This window comes from Molossus molossus, unplaced genomic scaffold (assembly GCF_014108415.1).
Source record: "Molossus molossus isolate mMolMol1 unplaced genomic scaffold, mMolMol1.p scaffold_m16_p_10, whole genome shotgun sequence".
NCBI classification, from domain to species: Eukaryota; Metazoa; Chordata; class Mammalia; order Chiroptera; family Molossidae; genus Molossus; species Molossus molossus.
This window is the reverse complement of record NW_023425345.1, coordinates 107,674,154-107,701,894: the sequence shown is the minus strand read 5'-3', so window position 1 is coordinate 107,701,894 and position 27,741 is coordinate 107,674,154. Positions and strand designations below refer to the sequence as shown.

The window sequence follows — 27,741 nt, the reverse complement described above, 5'->3', positions numbered from 1 at the left end:
CCTTTTATTTTTTCTTCCTGTCTGATTGCTGTGGCTAAGACTTCCAGTACTATGTTAAATAGGAGTGGTGAAAGTGGGCATCCTTGCATTGTTCCTGTTCTTAAGGGAAATGCTTTTAGTTTTTGCCCATTGAGTATGATGTTGGCTGTAGGTCTTTCATATGCGGCCTTTATTGTGTCTAGATATGATCCCTCTATTCCCACACGGCTGAGCATTTTTATCAGAAATGGATGCTGGATTTTGTCAAAGGCTTTTTCAGCATCTATTGATATGATCATGTGGTTTTTATTCTTCATTTTATTTATGTGGTGTATCACATTTATGGATTTGCGAATATTGTGCCAGCCTTGCATCCCTGGGATGAATCCCACTTGGTCATGGTGGATAATTTTTTTGGTGTATTGCTGGATTCGATTCGCTAGTATTTTGTTCAGGATTTTGGCATCTATGTTCATCAGGGATATTGGCCTGTAGTTTTCTTTCTTTGTTGTGTCTTTTTCTGATTTTGGAATTAGAATTATGCTGGCTTCATAAAACGAGTTTGGAAGTCTTCCTTCTTCTTGAATATTTTGAAATAGTTTGAGGAGAATGGGTATTAGTTCTTCTTTGAATGTTCGGTAAAACTCCCCCGTGAAGCCATCCAGGCCTGGGCTTTTGTTTTCTTGGAGAGTCTTGATTACATCTTCAATTTCTTCTGTTGTTTTTCGTCTGTTCAAGTTTTCTATCTCTTCCTGATCCAGTTTTGGGAGACTATGTGTTTCTAGAAATTTGTCCATTTCGCTTAGATTGTCGAATTTGTTTCCATATAATTGTTCATAGTAGTTAACAATCTTTTGTTTTTCTGTGGTGTCAGTTGTTATCTCTCCTCTTTCATTTCTGGTTTTATGTATTTGGGTTCTCTCTCTTTGTTTCTTGGTGAGTCTAGCTAAGGTCCATCAATCTTGTTTATCTTTTCGAAAAACCAGCTCTTTGTTTTATTGATCCTTTGAATTGGTTTTTTTTTTTTTTTTTTGGTCTCTATGTCATTTATTTCTGCTCTGATCCTTACTATTTCCTTCCTTCTATTTGCTCTGGGATTTTCTTTTTGTTTGCTCTCTAGTTCTTTAAGTTGTGCGGTTAGATAATCTATTAGAGATTTTTCTTCTTTTTTGAGGTAGGCCTGTAGTGCTATGAACTTCCCTCTCAGAACTGCTTTCGCTGTATCCCATAAAGTATGTGTTGTTGTGTCTTCATTTGCATTGGTTTCCAGGAAGTTTTTGATTTTTTCCTTGATCTCCTCGGTGACCCATTCATTGTTTAATAACATGCTATTTAGCTTCCATGTGTTCAAATGTCTTTGTATGTTCTTCTTGCAATTGATTTCTAGTTTCATGCCTTTGTGGTCTGAGAAGATGCTTGATATAATTTCAATCTTCTTGAACTTGTAGAGACTTAGTTTGTGCCCTAACATGTGGTCTATCTTTGAGAATGTTCCATGTGCACTTGAGAAGTATGTGAATTCTGTAGTTTTTGGGTGTAGTTCTCTGTAGATATCTATTAAATCCAATTGGTCCAGTGCTTCATTTAGAGTTTCTGTTTCCTTGGTAATTTTTTGTCTAGAGGATCTATCCAGTGATGTCAGCGGGGTGTTGAAGTCCCCTGCTATAATTGTATTGCTATCGATTTCTCCTTTGATGTCCTCCAGAAGATTTTTAATATATTTTGGTGCTCCTTTATTGGGTGCATATATGTTTATCAAGGTTATATCTTCCTGTTGTATAGATTCTTTCAATATTACGTAATGGCCTTCTTTGTCTCTAATTATGGCCTTCATTCTGAAATCTATTTTATCAGATATAAGAATTGCTACCCCAGCTTTTTTTTCTTTTCTGTTTGCTTGAAAGATTTTTTCCATCCCTTCACTTTCAACCTATGTGAGTCTTTTGTTGTGAGGTGGGTCTCTTGGTAACAACATATAGATGAGTCATGCTTTCTTATCCAATCAACTACTCTGTGTCATTTTATGGGAGCATTCAGTCCATTTACATTTAAGGTGATTATAGATATGTACTTATTTATTGCCATTTTTGTTTTGTGTGGTTCTATTTTCCTTCTCATTTCTCCTGGTAATTACAGCAGTCCTTTTAACATTTCTTGCAGTGCTGGTTTGGTGCTAATGTATTCCCTTAGCCTTTTTTTGCCTGGGAAGCTCTTTATTTGACCTTCTATTTTGAATGATAGGCTTGCTGGTTAGAGTAGTCTTGGATTCAGATCCTTGTTTTTCATGACCTTGATTACTTCATGCCATTCCCTTCTGGCCTGTAGTGTTTCTTGTGAAAAGTCAGCTGAGAGCCTTATGGGGGTTCCTTTGTAGGTAACCTGTTGCTTATCTCTTGCTGCTTTTAGGATTCTCTCTTTGTCTTTAATTTTTGGCATTTTAATTACTATGTCACTTGGTGTGGGCCTGTTTGGGTTCTTCTTACTTGGGGCTTTCTGTGCTTCTTGAATTTGAATGCCTTCTTCCTTCACCAAATTAGCAAAGTTTTCTGTCACTATTTCTTCAAATATATTCTCTAACCCTCGCTTATTTTCTTCTTCTTCAGGGACTCCTATGAATCGAATATTATTCCATTTCCAGTTGTCCCACAGTTCTCTTAAGCGGTTTTCCTGTTTTTTAATCGTTTTTTCCTTTTGGTTTTCTGATTGGTTGATTTCTTCTAGCCTGTCTTCTAATTCACTGATCCGGTCCTCAGCTTCCCCTACTCTGCTTTTTAGACCTTCCAATGTGTTTTTCATTTATGATATGTCAATCTTCATTTCTTCCTGTCGGTTTTTAATTTCCAACTGGTTGATTTTCAACATTTCTATGTCTTTACTCATGGTGCTCATGTCCGTACACATGCTGTTGAGCTTCCGCAACATCATGGCTCTAAATTCTAGTTCTGTTAACTTGCTTAACTGCACCTCATTTATCTCATCTTCGGTAGAGGTCTCTTGTTCTTTCATTTGGCTTTTTTTTCTGTTTTTCACCATTTTGGCTATCACAGTGGGCTTTCAAGTCTGCCAAATTTTCCCTGTGGGTGTTGGTGTTCTGCTGTTTGTGGCTCCCTCTCCTGGGTTTGGATGCGCCAGGGAGGACCCACTTTAAACACCACTGTCAAGTCTTAGCTTTTCTGGTTAGTGTTGCTACCCCAGGGAATGGTAGTTATCCTCTAGCTTTTTTTGCCTGGAGGCTATTAGTAGAGGTCACCTGCAGACCCTTGGTTTCTGAGTTGCCTGAAAAACTCCCTCAGGTGCTCTGTGTAAGAGGATTTCCTGAGAGTGAGGCAGCTGTTCATTGTTAATGGGCCTCAATTAGCATTTCAATGGCCACCAGGTGGGGTTGAATCTCTGAGGGAGTGGCTGCCGCCTCTCCCCAGGGCCCTGGGAAGGAGTAAAATGACCACAGTCCTGCCTGGCTGCACTCAGCGAAAGCTCTCAGCACCCTCCAAATCCCGAGTGTCCCCACACAGTTCCAGTCCAGTCTGCCTTCCCTCTGCCGGTGCCCAAGGTGCGTGGCTGCTGCCAATTTAGCCTCTGTCTGGATTCTGCGTCGTGGAGCCGCCTGGGACTTTTAACCCTAGAGCGCTGCTTCCAGCCAAGGGCGGCCGCAGCCGCGGCACCAGCTGAGGGAGTTGCACTCAGCAGAAGCCCCAGGACTGAGCCGCGGTAGCGGGACACTGCAGAGGTGGCAGTAGCATCCAGCACAGTCCCCTGGTCCCCGCGAGTCTGTGTGGCACCAGCCGAGGGCTTAGCAGGCAGAGTTCGCGGGACTCAGCCTTGTTGGCAGCGTCCCACCAAGTCCCCTGGTCCCCGCGAGTCTGCGGCACCAGCCGAGGGCTTAGCAGGCAACAGAGTTCCCAGGACCCATGCAGGGTCGCAAGGGAGGCGGTAGCAGCAACTTCCCGCCGAGTTCCCTGGTCCCTGCCCAGGCCGCTGCGGATCGTGGGCTCCCGACCCCCTCTCGCGTCCTCGGAAGCCTACGAGGATTGATTCGGTGTCTCTGGTTATGTGGTCCTCCAAGGTGTCTTTTGGTTGCCCCTTACTGACGATTTGCCTTTATTTTCGTTGTAAATCCAGTTTGGTCCTGGGAGATGGTCTGTGTCGCTCCATTCACTTCACCGCTATTTCTCTTTCCTTCTAACATTTTTTACAGTGTTGATTTGGTGCTAATACATTCCCTTAGCCATTTTTTTTTTTTTTTTGGTCTGGGAAGCTTTTTATTTCACCTTCTGTTTTGAATGATAGCCTTGCTGGATAGGGTAGTTTTGGATTCAGATCCTTGTTTTTCATGACCTTGATTACTTCATGCCATTCCCTTCTGGCCTGTAGTGTTTCTTGTGAAAAGTCAGCTGACAGCCTTATGGGGATTCCTTTGTAGGTAACCTGTTGCTTATCTCTTGCTGCCTTTAGGATTCTCTCTTTGTCTTTAATTTTTGGCATTTTAATTACTATGTGACTTGGTGTGGGCCTTTTTGGGTTCTTCTTACTTGGAGCTCCATGTGCTTCTTGAACTTGTATACCTTGTTCTTCCCAAGCTAGGGAAGTTTTCTGTCACTATTTCTGCAAATATGTTCTCTAACCCTTGATCATTTTCTTCTATTTCTGGAACTCCTATGATGCGGATGTTGTTACATTAATATTGTCCCACAGTTTGCTTGGGCTGTCTTTCTGTTGTTTAATTGTTTTTTCTTTTTGGTTCTCTGATGGGGTAATTTTTTTCTACCCCATTTTCTTATTTACTGATCTGATCCTTGGCTTCCTTCACTCTGTTGGTTATTCCTTCCCATGAGTCCTCCCCCCTCTCCCGCTATATCATTTTTTATTTCCAATTGGTTGATTTTCCATGTTTCTATATCTTAACTCATGCTGTTGATCTCTTTACTCATGTTGTTGAGCTTCTTTATAATTATTACTCTCAACTTTACCTCTGATATCTTGCTTAATTCCATTTCATGATGGTTGCTGTCCTATGAGGAAGTGATTCAGCATAAAACTCCCAGTGTCCTCCCCTCCAGCTCTCTCCTGAGTTAGAACCCAGGACTCTTTCCACAAAGTTCCAGTCCAGTCTGCCATCCCTCTGCCAGAGCCCAACGTGAGTGGCTGTAGCTGATTTGATGCTTTTAAAGCCCCTGCTTTCTCAGTGGTACCTGCTCACAGCTAAAACAGCCCCCAGCTTCTGCCTGTCCTCTCCAAGCCTGCCCTCTCGCACCTTTTCAGTTCCCACCAGGCTTGATTTGGTGTCTGTTTTCTGTTCCTGGTTATACAGGTTCTGTCCAGTTGGGTGGCAGTTGGTTTTTCTCACCATCAGTCTTTATTTTAGTTGTAATTCCAGTTTGATCTTGGGAGATGGTCTGTGTAGGTTCCATTCATTTTGCTGCCTCTGTTGTGCCCCCAATTTTTTTCTTTAATTATTATTTTTTCTTTATTTTCTATATCAAAGGACATTGATGTCTATAAAGAACCTATTAAGAAGAACTTTATACGTTAATTTTTACTTTTCTTTTTTTTTAGTCTTTATCCAAGGACATGTTTTCCATTTTTTGTTCAGATTGAGTGGGAGGGAGAGAAGGAGAGAGGGGGAGAGAGAGAGAGAGAGAGAGAGAGAGAGAGAGAGAGAGAGAGAGAGAAACATCGATGTGAAAGGGACACATCGAGTGGCTGCCACCTGCACAAACCAACCAGGGCCGGGGACAAACTGCAACTGAGGTATGTGCTCTTAGTGGGAACTGAACCTGGGTCTCTCTGGACCACAGGCTGATGCTCTAACCGCTGAGCCAAACTGGCTAGGGCAAGTTTTGCTTGTTTTAACTTCCTCCCAGAGAGGGCAGAAGCCCTGTGCTGCCCCTCGCACCTTGGGAGCTGGGCCTGTCCAGCCTTTGTTACAGGGGAGGATGGGATAGAACAGGTGGTGAGGAGCCAGCTCTATTCATGGAACCCAGGAGTCGGCCTGCACTTTTTTCCTGGTTTTAAATATATATATATATATACACACACACACACACACACACACGCACGCACCTCCGAATAGATGATAATTCTAGAAAATGCTTATTTTCTTTGTGTCTATAAAGTGTTTGGAATTACTTCCATCTTAAGGCCATGAGGGTTCTTGTTTTTAATAAAACACGATGCTGGGATTTAACATGAACGCATAACACATTGAATCATACACACAAGCAGAGTAAATGATTCCCAATGTCCATGTGTGTTAAAAAAAGGTGAATGTTGCTCCTACTTTTCTGAGGCTGCTGGTTGAACAGAAACACTAGCTCCATTAGGGTCCCACATTGAAGAAACACAAAAATAACAAGCACATCCTTTATTTCAAATACACTAAGACTATAAAAGAATGCATTTATGCCAACAAATTCTCGTTAAATAGGAAAATGGCTACCAATGGAGTTTAACAGGCTGTTCAATGACAAAGAAAGAGCAAGTAATAGCCTTGTAGACCCTGCAGCTGCCTCAGTAAGTTCGCTGGCTGGGACCAAGTCCCTGTCCTACCACCTATAACACATGTGATGCAGCTAAGTCATGAAAATGCCACTGTCCTGGTGGCCCGTAAACAAACATTCATTCTCACAGTTCAGGATCTGGAGGTCCAGGATCAAGGTGCTGGCACAGTTGGTGTCCGATGCAGGCCCCTCCCTGGTTCACAGAGGGCCAAAGGGGGGAGGGAGCTCTCACTGTCTCTCTTATAAGGACACTAATCCCTTACATGAGGACTTCACCCTCATGCTCTGGAAGACCCTGCTTCCTTGTACATCACAGTGAGGGGGTACGTTTCCACATATAAGATTTTGGAGACAAACATTGAATCTATAGCACTAAGCAACCTGAATTCCAAGTTCCTTTGCTTTACAATGAGAATACCTATTATAAAGGCTTTTTGGGGAGGGGAGGGTCACAGTGTGTGTGTGTGTGTGTGTGTGTGTGTGTGTGAGAAATATTAATGAAAAAGTGCAGATAGCTCATCTAGAACAGCTTTGTTCTCACTGAGGTTTGTGTTATGTATTTTAGCAATTAATATTCAAGCTCTCACTATAACCACAGGTTCATTCAAGATGTTCATATTATCTTTCTCTGGTGAGCAGAGAACCCATGTTTCCACCCTTGCCATTCTGCTCCCTAGACTGCCTACCCCACGGGCCATGATCATGCTTCTTTCTTCTTGCACTGAGCCTGGCCAGCTCCACCCGCCGAGGCGGGGAGGGAGAAATTGCAACCTGCAGCATGTCCTGGTCTCCATTTATTTCTAACTTAGTACTGGATCGCCAGGGTCCTATGGTGACTATGAGAAGGTATTGTCTCTCTCACTGGTGCATTACTTTACTTACTTCATAGGAAAACACCAGATGATCCAAAGCAAAATTGGATTTGCTGGTAACATTATCATTTGTGTCTGCTTTCCTGAGCCTGTGGTGAGCTCCTCGCGGCCACAGTTGAGGCTCCTCAGGGCCAAGAACAGCAGGCCTTCGCAGAATGCTCCAGAAATGAGTCAAGGAAGACAAACACTGTGCTCCAACGTCAGTGAGAAAACATCTTGGCCAGTGTGTAGACAACCGAGAGAGAAAGCAGTAAGCTGTTCTCTGAGAGTGTGAACAAAGACTCCAAATTAACTTCAACCCTAAGAACGCTGTTTATGGAAGCCTCAGACAATACCCCGGAGAGCTCCCGAGGCCAGCTGAGGGCAGACACAGCTGCAAGCTGTCAGGGGACAGCCCACATATGCACGCGGACCGCATCCCAGTGCAACTCTGGCATCCAGCCTGCTGTTGACTGGCCTCCGAGGGACGCTGTGGATTTATTTCTAGAAACTCTGTTATGGAAAGGAGAGGCAATTTGTTCTGCAGGAGACGCTAAGTAGAACACTCTGTGCATAACTTGTGCACCTTCGGATGTGGGTCTGGGCTGCTTCAATGTCTGAATCAACTGGGAAACACATAGGAAACAGGTAGACCTTGGCCATTAAGTCATGGGGTGGGGCAGGACAATACCTAAGGTCTTATGTATTCATTTACATTCCATACTCACGTGCACAGCTTGCATTGTGTTACTTTTTTTTTCAAGTAAAAATCAAAAGTACAGTCTGAAAAAGGCTGTCAAATTGACCCCTGTTGGATCTTCAGATGTCTGGCTGCTATCTGCAGGTGGGAGCTTGCATTTCACAGAAAGGATCAGTGAGCCCAGAGAGAGCAAACCACTTCGATTTCAAGTAACAAATATGTACTGTCTCTCTGTCACATGCATCACAACCTCAGGTCATTTGCCTACTTGCCTTTTTTAATAAATACTTATTTGTATTTTATTTTATTTTTCTTTATTAATTTTAGAGAGAGAGGAAGGGAGAGGGAGAGAGATAGAAATATCGATGAGAGAGAACATAGATTGGTTGCCTCCTGCATGACCCCACTGGGGATTTAGCCCACAACCTGGGCATGTGCCCTGACTGGGAATCAAACCGGCTACCTCTTAGTGCATGGGTCAACACTCAACCACTGAGCCACACCATCTGGGCCCTTTTTGTCTTTTAAGTAATGGGATGTGCTTACCTGTCCAAATGCATGAGAGCTGTCTATCAGGGAGGACATAGAAATGTATAGATTCTGCTTCCTCCTGCACTTGCACACACACACACACACACGTGCACACACACAGCACACATGCACACATGCACACATACACAGGAAGAGCTGCTGTGCAAGTTTCCATGGTATATGAAGTAGCTGCCTCTATGTCCATCTAGCCCCCAGGAAGGTCTAGGTGGCATCGTCACCACTGTGAACGTGTGTTTGTAGTTAGGTATACATGAAACAGTGTTCAGAACTAGCTGTTGTGTTTAAAGTATTGCTGGAAGGTTTTTCTCTGCGTGCTGATTCTGGCAGTGCTGCTGCTGGAAGGCCTTCATGCTGCCCGGTGAGCAAGCTGGCAGCCAGTGTCTCAAAGCAACAATGAATCTTTCTAACTTTCAGGAGCTCATGTATGTACCTGTCCAGACAGGTGTTGTGTCAGAATGCATGTGGTCACTGTGAAATTTTATCTGTGATTGTCATTTACACTCAGCATTCCCTTTATATGTGGGTGTGTGTGTGTGTGTGTGTGTATCTATATATCTATCTATCTATCTATCTATCTATCTATCTATCTATCATCTATCTATCATCTATCTATCATCTATCTATCATTTCTATTAAGGTGCTCGCAGTCAATCTCCTGTCTTCCAGACTGGCCTTTAAATTCAGGATACTCTGTCATGCACCTGACAATGATGGGGGTCATTGTGACATTTTTGAGACTTAAAATTTTCAGAAGGAGAGCAAAAGAGAAAGTTTTATAGTTATGGTGACCTTGAAATAAAAAAGCCACTTCACTGTCCTGCTCCATATCTTACTATGTTCTGGCTTAAAACTCACGTTAGAAAAGGCAATAGAGTCATGGAATTTGAATCTGTCCTTGGCAGTTGTATGGGGCACCTCACATTCAGCAATGAGATTTGTCTCAAACTGGACAACTGGGTGAGTGGTTAGTGAGGGTCGGAGAGGTTATAATGTTTTCTTTTAAATTTTTTATCTTTGGCAGATGTTAAAACACCAACCCAGAGTAATGTGTAATAAGACTTAAGCACAGGCAATAAAAATGAGCTTGGGAGCCTGGACTCCCAGCTGGGAATGTGGGAGATTTGAGAAAATGTGGCCCATCTTGGACCTAAGGGAGAAAGTGCTTGTAGGGGGGCTTTAGAGGAAGAAAAATATGAAAAAAAATAGGCTACACAAGCCTATTTTTAATATGAGTATTACTTTTAATATGAGTATCCAAAAACCGTATGGCTTCAGCAGGACCTCATTCATCAGAAAGCACAGGCTCCGGCGCCCACACCCAGCGCACGGACGGGCTGTCCTAGCTTCCGGCCGTCCTGCAGCCCCACAGGGAGGGCTGCGTGCAGGGAAAGGGCAGGGCTAGTGATGGAGCTAAGGAATCTGAATAAAAATGAAAAGCTTTCAAGAAGGAAGTGGTAACTTGACATGGTTTGAAAACAGACAAAATACCAACGGACAAAATATGAATTTTTTGTTGTTAAAAAATTCTCATTTATTTATTCAGTAAATACATATTAACAGTCTGGGTATCTCAGGGAACATGTTAATGCCAGCAAGATAGAAATGGGCACAGTATCTGCCCCTTTTCAGATGTATCATTGGCAAATATATTCTCCCATTCAGTGGGCTGTCTTTTAATTGTGTTGATAATTTCCTTTGCTGTGTAAAACTCTGGTTTGATGTGTCCCATTTGTTTATCTTTTCTTTGGTTTCCCTTGCCCGAGGAGAAATGTCAGAAAAAATATGACTATGAGAAATGTCCAAGATTTTACTATCTTTTTTTTCTAGGATTTTTATGGTTTCAAGTCCAAGATTTAAGTGTTTAATCCATTTTGACTTTATTCTTGTGTAAGAAGGTGGTCTCGTGTCATTTTTTTTTTGCATGTATCTATCCAAATTTCCCAGCACCATTTATTGAATAAACTATCTTTAGTGCAGTGTATGCTTTTGCCTCTTTTGTTAAATATAAATTGACTATAAAGGGATGAGATTATTTCTGGGTTCTCTATTCTGTTCCATTGATCTACATAGAGTTTTATGCTGGTGTCATGCTGTTTTGATTACTATGACCTTATAGTATAGTTTGATATCAGGTAGCATGATTCTTCCAACTTTGTTCTTCTTTTTCAAGATCATAGTTGCTATTCGGGATCTTTTGTGGTTTTATACACATTTTTGAAACATTTGTTCCAGTTCTGTGAAATACTCCATTGGTATCTTGATAGAAATTGCATTGAATTTGTGGATTGCTTTAAGTAGTATGGCCATTTTAATAATGTTAATTCTTGTTATCTATGAACGCAGCATATTCTTCCACTTATTTGCATTTTCTTCAGTTTCTTTCTTCAGTATCTTATAATTTTCTGAGTACAGATCTTTTAAATCCTTGGTTAAATTTATTCCTAGGCATTTTATTCCTTTTGAAGCCATTGTGAATGGGATTGTTTAGTTTCCCTTTCTGATAGTTCATTAAAGGTGTATCAAATGCAACTGATTTCAGGATATTTATTTTGTATCCTGCTACTTTATTGAATTTACTAATCATCTCTAGTAGTTTTATTTATTTATTTATTTTTGGTAGAATCTTTAGGGTTCTCTATACATGATATCATGTCATCTGCAAATAATGACAGTTTTACTTCTTCCATTCAAATCTGGAAGCATTCTGTTTCTTCTTTTCTGATTGCTGTGGCTAGGACTTTCAGTACTATGCTGAATAAAAGTTGTGAAAGCAGACATCCTTGTTTTACTCCCAATCTTAAGGAGAATGCTTATAGTTTTTGCCCATTGAGTATGATGTTGGCTGTAGGTTTGTCACGTATGGCATTTATTACACCGAGGATGTTCCCTCTATTCCAACTTTGTTGAGGGTTTTTATAATAAATGGGTGCTAGATTTTATCAAATGCTTTTTCTGCATTTATTGATATGAGCATGTGGTTTTTGTCCTTCAATTTGTTTATGTGGTGTATCATGTTTATTGTTTTGCAGATATTGTACCAACCTTGCATCCCTAGAATAAATCTCTTTAATGTATTGCTGCACTCAGATTACTAGTATCTATGTTAATTAGGAATATCAACCTCTAATTTTCTTTCTTTGTCTTGTCTTTGCCTGGTTTTGGAATAAGGATAATGCTGGCCTCATAAAATATGCTTGGGAGTCTTCCCTCTTAACATTTTTGAAAAAGTTTGAGAAGTATAGGTGTTAGTTCTTCTTTGACTGTTTGGTAAAATTCACCTGTAAAGCCATCTAGTCCCAGGCTTTTGTTTATTGGGAGTTTTTGGATTACTGCTTCAATTTCACTAGTTGTAATCTGTCTATTTAGATTCTCTGATTTCCTGATTTAGTTTTGGAAGGTTGTATGTTTCTAGGAATTTATCCATTTCTTCCAGATTGTCCAATTTGTTGGCATATAGTTGTTCATAATATTTTCTTACAATCCTTTGTATTTCTTGTCAGTTGTTATACCTCCTCTTTCATTTCTGATTTTGTTTATTTGGGTCCTCTCTCAGTTTTGCTAATGAGTCTGGTGAAAGGTTTCTCAGTCTTCTTTATCTTTTCAAAGAACTAGTTCTTGGTTTCTTTGATCTTTGGTATTGTTTTATAGATTCTATTTCATTCATTTCTGCTCTGATCTTTATTATGTCCTTTCTTCTACTCACTTTGAGCTTTTTTTGTTGTTCTTTTTCAAGTTCCATTAAATGTAAAGTCAGATTGTTTATTTGAGTTTATTTTTGTCTCTTGAGATAGGCCTCTAACCTTTAGGACTGCTTTACCCATGTCCCATAGATTTTGGGTTTTTGTGTTCTCCATTTCATTCATTTCAAGGTATCTTTTTATTTCTTCCTTCATCTCATTGTTAACTCATTCACTGTCTAGAAATATGTTATTTATTGCTTGTGTTTTTCAATTTCTCTCTCTAATTGATTTCAAGTTTCAGAGTATTATGTTCAGAGAGGATGCGTCATATGATTTCAGTCTTCTTAAATTTATTGAGACATGTTTTGTATCCTAACATGTGGTCTACCTTAGACAATGTTCCATGTGCACTTGAAAATAATGTATATTCTTCAACCTTGGGGTGGAATGCTTTGAAGATATCAATTAAATACATATGATCTAGTGTGTCACTTAGGGCCGTTATCTCCTTATTGATTTTCTGTTTGGAGGACCTATCCATTGATGTCAATGGGGTGTTAAAATCTCATACTATAACCATATTACTGCCAATGTCTCTTTTTATGTTCATCAATATTTGCTTTCTATAATAAGGTACTCCTATGTTGGGTGCATATAGTCAGCCCTCGTGTATTATGGTTCATCAGTTCCAGACTCTACCACAATAAATGAATTTCTACAAAGTTAGATTCTTTATTTATATACAGTTGTCCCTTACCACTTCACACTTTGACTTTTGCAGCTTCACTCTATCATGGTTTTTTCAAATATAGTATAGTAAATTATTTGAAAAAAACCATGATAGAGTAAAGCCGCAAAAGTCAAAGTGCAAAGTGGTGAGGGACAACTGTACATGTTTACAAGGATTATTTCCTCTTGTTGGACTGATCCTTTTATCATTATGTAGTGTCCTTCTTTGTCTCTTATTATATCCTTGGTTTTAAAGTCTATTTTGTCAGATACATATATTACTATACCAGTTTTTATTTCCTTTCCAGTTGCATGAAATGTATTTTTTCCCATCCCTTTACTTTTAGTGTGTGTGTATCTTTCATTATGAGGTGGGTTTCTTGAAGACAACATATACATGAGTCTTGTTTTCTTATTCATTCAGCTACCCTACATCTTTTGATTGAAACATTCAATTCTTTTACATTTAAAGTATCATTGATAGGCATGTATTTATTGCCATTTCATTTTCTTAACCGTGTTCCTCTGCTTTGTTTCCTTTTTCTTCTTCTTCTGTTTCTTAAAGCAAGACCTTTAATATTCCTTGTAAAACTGGTTTGGTGGTTTTAAAAAAACCTCCTTTAGCTTTTTATTATCTTAGAAATTCTTTATTTCTCCTTCAATTTTAAATGATGGGTAAAATAACCTTGGTGGCATGTCTTTGTTTTTCATCACTTCGAATATTTCATGCCTATCCCTCCTGGCCGGAAATGTTTCTGTTGAGAAATCAGCTGACAGTCTTATGGGAACTCCCTTGTAGGTAACTTACTGCCTTTCTCTTGCAGCTTTTAAGATTATCTCTTTGTGTTTTAATTTTGCATTTTAATTATGATGTGTCTTGGTGAGAGCCTGTTTGGGTCCATCTTGTTTGGGACTCTCTGCACTTCCTGAACTTGTAAGCCTTTTTTCTTCACCAGGTTAAGGAAATTTTCAGACATTATTTCTTCAAGTAATTTCTTAGCCCCTTGCTCTCTTTTTTCTCTTTCTGTTACCCCTATCACTCAGATGTTGTTATGCTTCATGTTGTCCTAAAGTCCCTTAAAGTATACTTCCCCCTTTAAAAGTTATTTTTTTAATGCTCTGATTGAGTATTTTTTTTCTACCTTGTCTTCCAGATCACTGATCTAGTCCTCTTCTTCATTGAGCATGCTGTTTATTCCTCCCAGTGTATTATTTATTTCAGATATTGCATTCTTTATTTCTGACTGGTCCTTATTTATGGTTTTTATATCCTTTTTTTTTTTTTTAAATGATGTTTATCATTCTTATAATCATTACTCTGAACTCTATATCTGATAAATTTAACTTTTCTTCTGGAGAATTCTTGTTTCTTAATTTGGGGTATGTTTCTTTTCCTCCCCCTTTTGGCTGCCTATTTGGATTTGTTTCTATGTATTGGGTAGATCTTCTATAAATTCCAGTCTTGGTAGGTTGTCTTTATGTAGTGGGACCCAGTGGTACAGTCTCCCTAATCACCAGAATTGGGTGCTCTAAGAATGTATCTTATGTGCATTCTGTGGGCCTTCCTGTTCTAATTGAGTCTTTGTTTCTATTGGCTCATCATATATGGGTTTGACCTTTAGGCTGGCTGACAGTGAGGCTCAACCCTCAACGCAGCATGCAGGCTGCTGTGCAGGTGCTGATCACACAAAATAAAATTTCCATTAGCGTGGTTTGGTGCCTGCCAATATCTCCCTGTGGGCACGCTGCCTGTGAAGCTTATTGGATCATGTAATATTTTTGTCTAAAGCTGACCACTGGGTGTATTGGTTCTGGGCCTCTTCAGGCCAATGTCAGACACTGCTTGTAATTGGCCCTGAGCAACCTATTTGAAGCTATCAGTGATCTATAACTTGTGGCTCTCTCTGCTGGGCCTGTCTGTGTGTGGAAAGGACCAAGCTGCACACCAATGTATCAGGAGCTGATCTGGTAAAGACTCAAAGCACCCAGGGACTAACCTTTTTCTGCAGGTTGTCTGTTAGTCTCAGTCACTTAATGAGTCTCTGGTTGTAGTCCTCAGCAGGATGTAAGCTCCACAGCGTGGAATGAGAGGGACTCCAAAGGGTGGGGCTATTGCTTCCCCCAGGGCTAATGCTGCATGAATGTGAAAGCTCTGCCTGAGAAAGATGGCTTCTGTAGTGTGGGGAAATGACTTAACACAGGGAGCCTGTTGGCTGTTCTGTTAGCTCTCTCCCAAGAGCCACCAAACACAGACTCTCCTCACACAGGTCTATTCCACTCTGCCTTCCCTTTGCCAGAGCCCAAGGTGAGTCATTGCAAATGAAATTTAGTGTGTTGGCCCTTCAGGAAGGTGCCTGGATTTCTAGCTGTCTCTCCCTGGAAGACATAAACCCCATTACTTTTCATAGCCAGGTATTATGTGGTTGCCTTTTCTGGTTCTTGTGCTTTGGGTTGCGAAGCTTGGATTGGAGTTTAGACCCCAAACTCCTGCAGCTGAGATATCCCTCTAACACTTCAGCTGCTGCTTGTGGGGGTCTGGTTAGCCATTGTGTATCTCTGCATTTCCAACCAGTTTCAATGTAGTCTCCTTTTAAAATCCTTGGTTATTGCCCTGGCCGGTTTAGCTCAGCGGTTAGAGCGTCCACCTGAGGTCCGGAGAGACCCGGGTTCGGTTCCCGCTAAGGGCATGTACCTCGGTTGCAGTTTGTCCCCGGCCCTGGTTGGTCGTGCGGGTGGCAGCCACTCGATGTGTCCCTTTCACATCGATGTTTCCCTCTCTCTCTCTTCCTCTCTCTCCCTCCCACTCTGTCTGTACAAAAAATGAAAAAAAAAATGTCCTCGGATGAGGATAAAAAAAAAAAAATCCTTGGTTATAACGCTTCTCTCCAGTTAGTCTTCAGTTGGTTATTCAGGATGATTTTTGTATGTTTTAATTTTAATTTCAGTTTGATCCTGGAAGAAGGTCAGAGTAGCTTTTACTTAATCTGTTGCCATCTTGGAAGATCCCAATAATAACTTTAAATATAAATGAATTAGATACTCCAATAAAAAAGAGAAGGGTAGCTGAATGGATAAGAAAACAAGACCCATATATATATATATATACTGTCTATAAGAGGTCCACCTCCAAACAAAATATATACACATACTGAAAGTAAAGAAATTTGTCAGACAAAATAGACTTTAAAACAAAGGCTATAACAAGAGACAAAGAAAGACATTACATAATAATAAAGGGAACAACCGAAGCAGAGCACATAACTGTTGTAAACTTTTATACACCCAACATAGGAACACTTGAATATATAAAGCAAACATTGATAGACATAAAAGGAGAGATTGACAGTAATACAGTCATAGTAGGGGACTTTAACACCTAATTTATATGAATGGATAGATTTTTCTCAACAGGAAAACAGTAGTCTTAAGTAACATTCCAGACCAGATGGATTTAATTAATATTTTAAGAGTGTTTCATCCCAAAGCAGCAGAATATACATTCTTTCAAGTGAGTATGAAACATTTTCCAGGATAGACCATATACCAGGACACAACACAAGTCTCAATAAGAAGATTGAAATCATATCAAGCTTTTTTTCCTGAATATGATGATATGACACTAGAAATTAATTACAATAAAAACTCTTAAAAACACTACAAATACATGGAGGCTAAATAGTATGTTAGTAAACAATGAATGGGTTAATAATGAGACCAAGGAAGAACTCAAATAATACCTGAGACAAATGGAGGTGAAAACACAACAACTCAAAACCTATGGGAAACAGCAAAAGCAGTCCTAAGAGGGAAATTCATAGCAAAACAGGTTTATATGAAGAAAGAAGAAAAATCTTAAATAAACAATTTAATCTCACATTGAAAGTAACTAGAAAAAGAACAACAAACAAATCTCAAAATGAGTAGAAAAAAGAAAATAATAAAGATTAGTAAAGAAATAAAGAAAATAGAGTCTGAAAAACAATACAAAAGGTCAACAAACCAAGAACCGGTTTTTTGAAAAGATAAACAAGACTGATAAACTTCTAACCAGACTCATCAAGAAAAATGAGAGAGGACCCAAATTAACAAAATCAGAAAGGAAAAGGAGACATAACAATTGACACCACATAAATACAAAAGATTTTAAGAAAATACTATAAACAACTATATGTCAACAAACTGGACAATCTGAAAGAAATGGACAAATTTCAAGAAATATATAATCTTCTAAAACTAAATAAAGAAAAAACAGAAATTCTGAACAGACTGGCTATAACTAACAAAATTGAAGCAATCAAAAAACAAATAAACAAACAAAAAAACTCCCAATAAACAAAAGTGAATTATATCCAATATTCAAAAAAGCAACACCTGTCCTTCTTAAATTAGTCCAAAAAGTGTAAGAGGAGGGAAGATTTCCAAGCTCATTTTGTGTGTCTAGTATTACCTAATTTCAAAACCAGATTAAGACACTGCAAAGAGAGAAAATTATAGGATGATGCAAAAATCCTCAGCAAAATATTTTATTAGCAAAATATTAGCAAGATAAGTTCAGCAATACATTAAAAAGATCATATACCATAATTTATTCTTGATATTTACTCCTCTGCTGTAAGGTTGGTACAATATCCACAAATCACTAAGCGTGATACATCACATAAACAAAATGAAGGATAAAAATTATGTGATCATACTAATAAATGCAGAAAAAAGCATTTGACAATATCCAGCACCTTTTTATGATTAAAAACTCTCAGTAAAGTGGGAATAGAAAAAACATACCTCAATATAATAAAGGCCATATATGACAAACCTACAGCTAAAATTATACTCAATAGGGAATATCTAAAAGTGTCTCCTCAACTATCAGGAATAAGATAGGGATGTTTGCTTTTACCACTCCTGTTCAACATAGTACTGGAAAGTCTAGCCACTGCAATTAGACAAGAAGAAGAAATAAAAGGCATTAGTAAAGTAGCAGGATACAAAATAAATATTCAGAAGTGTGTTGCATTTTTATATGCCAATAATTAACTTTCATAAAGGAAAAACAAGAAAACAATTCCATTTACAATTGCCTCAAAAAATTCCAAAGAATAAATTTAACCCAGAAAATAGAAAAACTTGTATTTGGAAAATTGTAAGACACTGAAGAAAGAAAGTGAAGCAGATATGAATAAATGGAAGCATACCCTGTGCTTATGGGTAGGAAAAATTAACATCACTAAAGTGTTCATACTACCTAAAGCAATCTATAGATTCAATGCAATTTTTATTAAAATACCCATGGTATACTCTCAAAATTAGAGCAAACATTTTAGAAATTTATATGAAACCACAAAAGACCCCAAATAGCCACAGGAATTTTGAGAAAAAAGAAAAAAGTTGGAGATATCACTCTACCTGATATCAAACTATACTAAAAGGCTATAGTAATGAAAACAGCGTGATACTGGCATCAGATCAATTGGACAGAGCAGAGACCCCAGAAATATACCCACGCCTATATGGTCAATTCATATTTGACAAAGGAGGCAAGAACATACAATGGGGTTAAGACAATCAATTAAAAAATAGTGATGGGAAAATTGGACAGACACATGTTAAAAAATAAAAGCAGACCACCTTCTTACACCATATATAAGAATAAACTCCAAATTGGTTAAAAACTCAATGTAAGACTTGAAACTGTAAAACTTCTAGAAGTAAACATAGGCAGTAAAATTTTTGACATTTCTCATAGCAATATGTTTTCTGATGTGTATATCTCTTTTGACAAGGAAAGCAAAAGAAAAATAAACAAATTGGACTACATCTAACCAAATTTTTTTTGCAAAACAAGGGAAACCATCAATAAAACAAAAAGATAACCCACTGAATGGAATAAAGTATTCTCTAATGATATATCTAATAAGGGGTTAATATCCAAAATTTATAAATAACTCATACAACTCAACATGAGAAAAACAAACAATTCAATTAAAAATGGGCAGGGGACCTAAATAGATACTTCTCCAAAAAAGACATACAGATGGCCCATAGACATGAAAAGATGCTCCACTTTACTAATCATCACAGAAATGCAAATTAAAATCACCACGAGACACCACGTCACATCTGTCAGAATGGTTATCACCAATAAATGAACAAACAAGTGTTGGTGAGGATGTAGTGAAACAGGAACCCTCATGCATTGTTGATGAGAATGCAGATTAGTGCAGTTACTATGGAAAACACTTTGGAGGTTCTTCAAACAATTAAAAATGGAACTGCTTTATGACCCAGAAATGCCACTTGGGTATATATATAGCTGAATAAACCCAAAACACTAATTCAAAAGAATATATGCACCCCCGTTGTTATTTACAGTAGTCAAGATATGGAAGCAACTCAAGTTTCTATCAATAGACAGGTGAATAAAAAAGATGTGGTACATATATACAATGGAATATTACTCTGCCATAACAAGGAAAGAAATCTTAACATCTGAGACAGTGTGGAGGGACCTAGAGGGTATTATGTTAAGTGAAATAATTCAGTCAGAGAAAAACAAATATCATATGATTTTATTTATATGAGGAATCTATAGAACAAAATAAATGAACAAACATAACAGAAACAGACTCAGCTACAGAGAACAGACTGGTTGTTGACAGGAGGGAGGGAGGTTGGGGGTGGGTTAAAAATGTTTAAGAGATTAAGAAGTACAAATTGATAGTTTCAAAATGGTCACGGGGATGTAAAGTACAGCACAGGGAAAAAGTCGGTAATATTGTAATAACTGTATGGTGCCAGGTGGGTACTAGACTTAGGGAAATACTTTGTAAAGTACACGATTGTCTAGCTACTATACTGTACACCTGAAGCTAATAAAAATAATATTGACTGTAAACTGTCATTAAAAAAATAAAAATTTTTAAAAATTAAAAAAGAAAGAGTGAGTGAGTGGAAGCAGACAGGAGCGGCGGCCGCCAGCACCGAGCCCTCCTCCTGCGGTGCGGCTCCCACAGTCCTCCCTCCAGATGCCCAGCAGCCGCTCTGGTGCAGCTGCAAAGAGTCTTCTAGTTTCTTGGAGAAGCAGCTATTACTGCTGTTGTGTCTCAGCTTCTTGGTCTGCCCTGGTGACCCCTACACCAGCAGGAGTAATTTAGATGGATTAGAACACCGGCTTCTTTTCAGAGACCTACAGAAACCTTGGCATGGAGACAGTCCAGAAATACACACATTTCCCAGTCTAGAAATGTCTATTTTTAAGCAGCGTGAGCTTGTTTTTGCTCAGGATAATTTCTATCTCTTCACTCAGATGTCTTGAGGGAAAGGTACATGAAGGACCTGTTTTTAGTGTAGTACAAATTTTGAGACAGGAACTGCAACTTCAATTTGTGGACACAACAAAATCTGATTTTTAGTGATCCAAATTTTATTTTTCAGAAAAAGGAAAGATTTTCAGGATAAGTTAATGAATTTGTTCAGGCCAGCTTACAGTAGACTTAAGAAAACATAAAATGTGTAATTATTTTTCAAGCTTTGTAATTAATCAATCAGTTCAGCAAAGTTGCTAATTGCCTTCTATGAGCCACACCTCTACGACCAGGGAGCCGCGGAGACCAGTAGATCCTGAGCTGCTGTTGCCTCGGCTGGGTATGTTCCCACAGCTAAACTCCAGAGATGGCCTGTGGGCGAGGACGCAGGGAGGGTCGGCCTGGCTGCAGAGGTGCGTGGTGACTGGCTGGGCTTCCCTGGGAGACAGCGGGAGGACTTTCCTGCAAGCAAATAGCAAGCCCAGTTTGCCAGGTAAGAGCACACAGGCTGCTACTTCTATTTCCTTACATAGTTGGAAAAGGAGAAGATGCAGCTTGAGGGGCCTGTGGCCTGGTGTTTCTCAAGACTGGTGACAACTGCTCTCTCCTCCCCAAGCCCAGGACACCTCCTGAACCCTAGAGCTAAGGTCTGAATCTCCTTAATGTTCAGCTCTTCAGAGGAAAATGTGGCCCCTGTTTCCATGACAATGCCCGTTAGGGGCATCGCTTGGTCAAATCTTAGGTACCAGGTGTAACTTTCTTTCTGGTCATTTCCTGGGAATAAAATCTGAATCCACAGAAAAGGTGGGTTCTCTGGTACCCTGTTTTGTATGTGGGGAAGCAGTAGGCTTGGGGGCACATAGGAGTTTGGAGAGGTGGGAGTAGGAGGGGGGGAGACAGTGGGAGTAGGGGGCCGTGGAGACTGCTTGGGGAGCGGACAAGGCAGGCTGCCCAGGGGTAAGCCATGGGTCTAGGCACGAAGTGTCTGCTTCTTAGCTCTCCAGTGTGGCTCTGTCCGCAGGGCGTCACATTTGTGTTCTGTAAGTGGAGGTTGACATTTCTCACACTGCACTGTCCCCAACCCAAACCCACTCACTTTGTTCTGTGGACACACACATGTCAGCTTAGCTCAGGTTTTCAGGTGCCTCTGGAGGCCCTGGACGCAACGGTGGCTGCTCATGCGCACAGCCCGTGGGTGGATCGGGGTGCAGCCCCTCCCCCGCTCTTCAGTGTCCTCCACGTCTTCTGTGACCAGCACGCCGTTTCTAACAAAGCCTCAGCACGTGAAGGACCTCAGAAGTCTTCTTATGCAGCAGTTTTCTTTTTTGAAAAGAAAAAAAAAGAAGAATTTCCTAGGGTGACTTTTCCACTTCCCTTGCTCAGCAAGTCCACTGTCTATTCACTCCCTGAACAGGCCCACCCAGGCTGAGCTGGGCTCCAGGAGACAGAGAGGGGGTCTTCTCGGTGCCCTCCCCCACCCCCACGCACATGTGCACACACACACACACACACACACACACGACTCACCAGCAGAAATCCAGTCACCCAATCCGTGAAGGTCTGCTCACTGTGGAAGTTTCTAGAGCAGAGTGTTTGAGGGCCATGCAGCTCAGTGCTGAGTTCTCCGTCTCAGGACCTCCTTCTCACCTCCGCCTTGTTGACCCCAACCGTGGCCTCAGGCTCCGGAGCAAGTGTGAGAGGGCGTGGTGTCCCGTAGCAATGGGGGTAGTGATGGGTGAGTAGGGACTTGGGGGTTGCTGGGCTGGGCAGGGATGGTTTCCTTTGATCTCCTTTTACAGCTTCCCCAGGATCCCACGAAGTCAGTGCCTTTGAAACAGTTAATGAAGGAAAAAGAGGCCAGTTGTTCGAGTGACTCTGTGAGCCAGAGCGTCAGCGGCCGGTTCTGGTGTCAGGAGGGTCCCGTTACCTCAGGTTTTATATTCTCTGCTCTGACAACAAGGCCGTCACCCTGAGATGCATGCCTTTGAACGGGAAAATGCACACAGGAAAACATGCCTTGAACTGAAGTGTTTCCCTCGTTTCGTTGTAAACATGTCCCCTCCGGGCACGTGGCCTTTCTCTCTGTCTTCTGCGGGCACACAGCCAGCAGGACGGAACGTTCCTCTAGTCCCCCAGCCGCCAGCTTGCTGTGGTGAGGCCAAGCTCGGGGGCCGTGCTCAGACAGCCCAGCGGAGGCCGTGGCTGGAGGGGTCACTGTGCACCGCGGGGGCACTGCTGACTCGGACTGGACAGCACAGAGCCTGAAGTTCCAAGAGGACCCCTGGCTATTTGAAAAGGCAAAACCTCGACAACCACCTGCATCTGTCCTGCTCCCAGTGTGGTGTAAGGCGTATGCTCAGGTCTGTCGGTCCAGAGGCCTGGGCAAAGCCGTGGCCGGAGGGCTCTTGGCTACACTCTGTCCTTTGCAATTGTGTATTCCTTGAATTTTCTATGTAAAAGATCCACATACTTTCCTGTTGTTACTAGTTTTTTTAAAAACTGAAATGATCAAAATGTCCAGGTACTGCCAGGGCAGCAGGTGAGTGCCGGGAGGGTGTCTCTTTTCTCCCCCAAAGTAGTTTTCGTCATTGATTTTAAAGAGAGAGGAAGGGAGATGGAAACATCAATGAGATGGTCCGCCGCCTGCACACCCCCCACTGGGGATCAGGCCCACAAACCGGGCATGTGCCCTGACCGGGAATTGAACCAGTAACCTCTTGGTGCAGGGTTGACGCTCCACCACTGAGCCACACTGGCTGGGCTTGGGAGCCTGCCTCTCCTGCAGTGGTTTGTGGGGGCAGATATGGACAACAGAAGAGCCTGCTACAGACGGCCCTTCAGAGCCAGGCTCCCCAGGACCTGCAGCAGGAAGGCAGGGAGACCCCCCGCCCTCCTTCCTGCCCCGGCCCTGTGCTGCCCTGGCCCTATTCCTGCAGCTCAGCTCCTGCTTCAGGCCTGCTTCCCGGGTCGGGGTCACTTCCTTGTGCTCTGAGCCTGTCCTGTTGTGGCTTCCAGGTTGAAGGCTCATTGTGGCTCCCCCGTCCTCCCAGGCAGGACCCCTCGGGGAGTTCTGGACTGCTCCCCTGCGACTCCCTGTCCCTGGGCAGTGCCTGGCATGGCAGAGGCAGTGGGGAGGGCGCCGTCCTGGCGCTGAGGTAGAGACGGGCTCCATTCCTCGGGGCTCTGTGCCGCCGTGTGCCACGGGCACTCTGACCTCACACACGTGTGGTTGCTGTGTGAGCGCAGAGGCACAGCTCACAGGACAGGGCCGGTGGTCTGACCTTGAGTGCATGCCCTTCAGTGCAAAGGATAGAGGTGGCCGCGGTCACTGGAGAACGCGCCTGTCGTGTGCAGACCTGGCCCCGCACGTGGACATTCCGGTGGCTGGTGTCCCGGCGGCTGGGCAGTTTAGAGTCCTGTGTCCGGGACCAGCCTTCTGGGGCCCCTCTCGGGCTCTTTGTTCCGGTGGGGCTCACAGCTGCTCGGGGTGACCCCGGCGCTCAGGGCTGGAGGAAGCAGCACAGACTCTGCTGGTGATCTAATTCTGGACACAGCCCTGCCAGCTATTTGGGGAAAGGATGCTGAGCTCAGAGTGATCCGGTCACTCCCTGGCCCATCTGTTGCAGCCACAAAGCCCACAGGGATGAGGTCTGTCCATGAGGCTCTACCCTCCCCGAACTTCCCTTCCCCCGTGCCTCTGGCACAGGGCCCACGTGTCGGAGGTGTGAGCGCGGAGTGCCCGCTGCAACCCTTTTTGTGACTGTAGCTCCCTGTAGTGTTCAGACTCGCTCTGTCCTTCCTCTCCTGCCTTATTTTCTTGCATTCTAAGCTGTCATCTTTCCTGGTGGCTCCTGGCTTCCCCTTCCCGTGTTCCCTTCCCTGAGCTCCGCTTTCCCAAGGGAGGGAGCCCTGCCGCCCTCTCAGGGCTGCGTCAGGCCTCCCACAGACCCCGGGCCCTCTCAGGACCTGTGAGTGGCGAGCACTGTGGGCCGCTCCTGTCGGCAGAGTTGACTTAGAGCTGTGTCAGAGGGTATGTCGGCAGCAGCCGGCGAGTAACTCACTTCCTGTTGCCTTGCAGCAGGAGCTATCATAGTGATAAGTAGGTGGCAACTTCACCAAGTGGCAGGATCAGCTCAGCAGCTGAATGTGGCACAATGGCCCACCCCCTGCGCCAACCCATCATGTCCCATTTTGTCGTTTGGAAATGAAAAGTGTTTTTCTACTGTAAAAACTATGAAACATTGAAAGCGACAGTAACCCTGCAGGCGTCTTGCTGTCTCCACAGCACATAGGCAGCACCAAGGTGCTCTGACACGAGGCCACGCACTTTGTGCAGCTGCGATGCGGGTGCCCAGACCCCAGTCGCTGAGCAGCCCGCCCTGACTCCGCCTGGGAGCCGTCTCAGGGTCACCACCATCGCCTGTCTTCTTAGGGCGTGAAGGGAGGTCAGGAGCCAGAATCCTTCAGGGTGCCGGGCCCCTTCCTGGGGGCTCAGGTGACGTCTGTGCTGTGGGGCCCCAAGGGGAGCCCCACCCAGTGAGGCTGTCATGCTCCTGGAAGGATGCCGGCCCCAGGGTTCCCACGTCTAGTTCAGCAGTGACTTGCCACCTGCGGTCACTGAACACAAAAGTGTGGCTTGTCCGAACTGAGGTGCACCAGCAGATGTGAAGTACACACTGGATTCAAGGAATTGGTGTGGAAAAATAAAATAAAAGCCAAGTATCTCATTCACAATATTTTAAATTACACTTTATGATGATATTCCTTTGAATATATTAGGTGAAATAAACTATATTGCTAGAATTAACATTATTTATTTCTCGTTACTTCTGTGAATGTGGCCATCGGAGCATTTGAGTGACAGCTGTGGCTTGTGCCGCATCTCTGACTGTGCCCACCGGGAGCAGTTCTGACGTGGGCCCAGCGGGGCCCCTGTCCCAGAGCTCGTCCTGCCAGGGAGGCAGGGACCTGGGAGAGAGTGGGCGGGGCCAGGCACCCTGGGAGGCAGGGACCTGGGAGAGAGTGGGCGGGGCCAGGCACCCTGGGGAGGCTTTTTCTCTGTACAGACTGTCAGATGGGAAGCTTCGTCTGGAACTGGCTCCTCTGTGTTGTCCCAGCCCACAGGCTTGCTTAGGTGACTCCCAAGGACCTACACCTTGGGGACAGCACTCTGCACTGGGGACCGCAGCCTTCGGTCTGGTTTCTCCACCTCTGACCTGCTGTGTGGCTCAGGACAAAGCAGCATCGTTTCATCCCCAGTTCTAGGGCTTTGTTATCTCAGGGGGGCCAAGGAAGCCCTGTGCCGGGGCCGTGGGCAGGGCGCCGGGGGCACCGCTCCTGTCAGAGCAGCGTGACTGGTCAGGCCAGTAGTTCAGCTCCGCCCTGTTCCCAGTGAGCTTTCCAGTCTGACCGAGAAAGTCTAGGAGGGGTGGGCTGCTGCGCAGGCCAAGGGGACTCTGGGGGGGGGGGCAGAATCACGCAAACCCTCCCGAGGAGGCCCTCTGCTCTACACCCAGTCCCACCTCGCGTCGTTGGCTGGGCTGGGACAAAGGTGGAGCCCCACAGCGGCCAGTGGAGGTTCTAGCCCCACCTGGACAAGCACTCCCAGTCCCTTAGAAAGGGCGGAGACAGGTCGCTCAGCTAGGCTGCTGGCACAGGGAGGAGGGGATGCAGAGATCGTCCGGCCTTGGAGGTGACAGCGCCCCGTGAGACCCTCCCTGGGACTACAGCCAGATGGGGTGTTGGCCATACAAGGAAACTAGATCAGAAAAACCAAAGAGAAAATGCATTGGGAAACTAACAGGAAAGAAACTCTACAACATGACCCGGGAGGAAATATCTAGGGAACGGCTGTGTCACTGGAGATGGGACATGTGACCTGCTCATTGAGAGCTGCCTACCAGGGACGTTGGACATCAACACCATTGACTTACCCAAATTACTGTTATCAGTGAGGGACAATGACAAACAATTACTTGACATGCACACATTTAATTTTGGTGATTATTATTTATGCGTGGCTCATCACCCCCAGTGCAAGCAGGCGGCAGGGATCCCAGGGATGACGCACGACTTCCTGAGGCCACATTTTTGTTTTGCTTTGTTTTGCCAAAATGATGGTTTTATCGAATCCTGCTCCAAACACGTTGGAGGAAATGCAGGGGCATTGAATTATAACTTTGTTTCTGATGAGAGGTTTAACCTTCCCTTTGTTCTTAAACGAGGAGCTCTCGCCAGAGAATTGAGAAGGATACAAGCCTCAGACTCCCCAAAGACAGTAGTTGCAGACAACAAAGAGGCTGCAGTAACACCATGTTAGGTGCAGTCGCCTGAATGATTTAATTATAGCATTTCTATCGTCTGTGGGAGGCCCGCCGTCCCAGGCCCACGGAAAGGCAGCCGCGCATTCCCTGCCCGCACAAAGGACTTTGCATAAGTGTTATATTGGGGCGCCACAGAGCAGAGGGGTCACATTCTTGTCCCTGTGCACAGTGCTGTGCCAGGCAACCTCGTCCCCTGGCGGGAGACGACGGCCCCGTGGGCGCCTCCGCCGGAGCTGGGCAGCAGAGGCGGCGGCTGTCACAGCGAACGTATGGAAATGCATTTCTCTTTTCCAGAAACGTTAGAAAAGGTTAAGGCGAGCATACGTCAGACAATGAACCAAGCACCAGTCTCTAGCACTGAAGATGGAATAACTGGCTAAAATAAATCGAAAGCGGGAGCTGGTCTCTCAAAGGACTGTGTTCTCCGACGTTCTAAGGTTTCCATGGACTGTGAGCAACCACCTCACATGTGAACTGTGGGCGCCAGAAGGAGACGCCCAGACTGCAGGAGACACCTGTGCATCTGTCCGCTAGAGAAGCCTCTGGACCGTCCACTCCACCGGGCGCTCGGTCTCCGACCAGAAAGCCGTTGCCACAGCCACAGCGGAGCCGAGTCCGCCAGCCTCCCCCACGCGCAGGCTGCTGCTGACCCGTCCACGGCTGTCAGGAGGCCTTGCTCCCCGGTCAGCTGGTTTCACTGCTTTCTGCTCCCAGAATCTCCGACATTCAGCATAAATGCCAACTCTGCCTACTTCTTAAGCAAATGGATAGGACTTTTTCTTTAAATGACCAGGGCACAGACTCCAATCAGACAGTCTGCGGGCAGCGGCGGTGAAGGAGGTTGCGTGCCTAGTGCCACCTCTCTTAGTCTCCGAATCGGTCACCTTCAGACCACCCCCGAGTAAACTCTAGTTCTGAGCAGAAGCAGGGTGCTTGCTGTGCAAATGAAGATCGAGACCGTCCCTTCATGCTCTCCCGTCACCAGTCCCCTCCACCCACCGCTCCTGCGTCTGAGATGGGTTCTCGCTGGGCTTCCCGCGAAGGGCACGTGTCTGCCGCAGCGCCTGGGACCCACGTCCGAGGACGCTCCTAACTGGACTGCTGCTGGGCTTCCTCTGCTCTGTCTAAC

General features: G+C 43.6%; 1 pseudogene; it reads right to left on the bottom strand.

The window, feature by feature from the left end:
* Nucleotides 1-27,741, bottom strand: part of LOC118623852 — a 123,123-nt pseudogene that overhangs the window by 28,860 nt on the left and 66,522 nt on the right.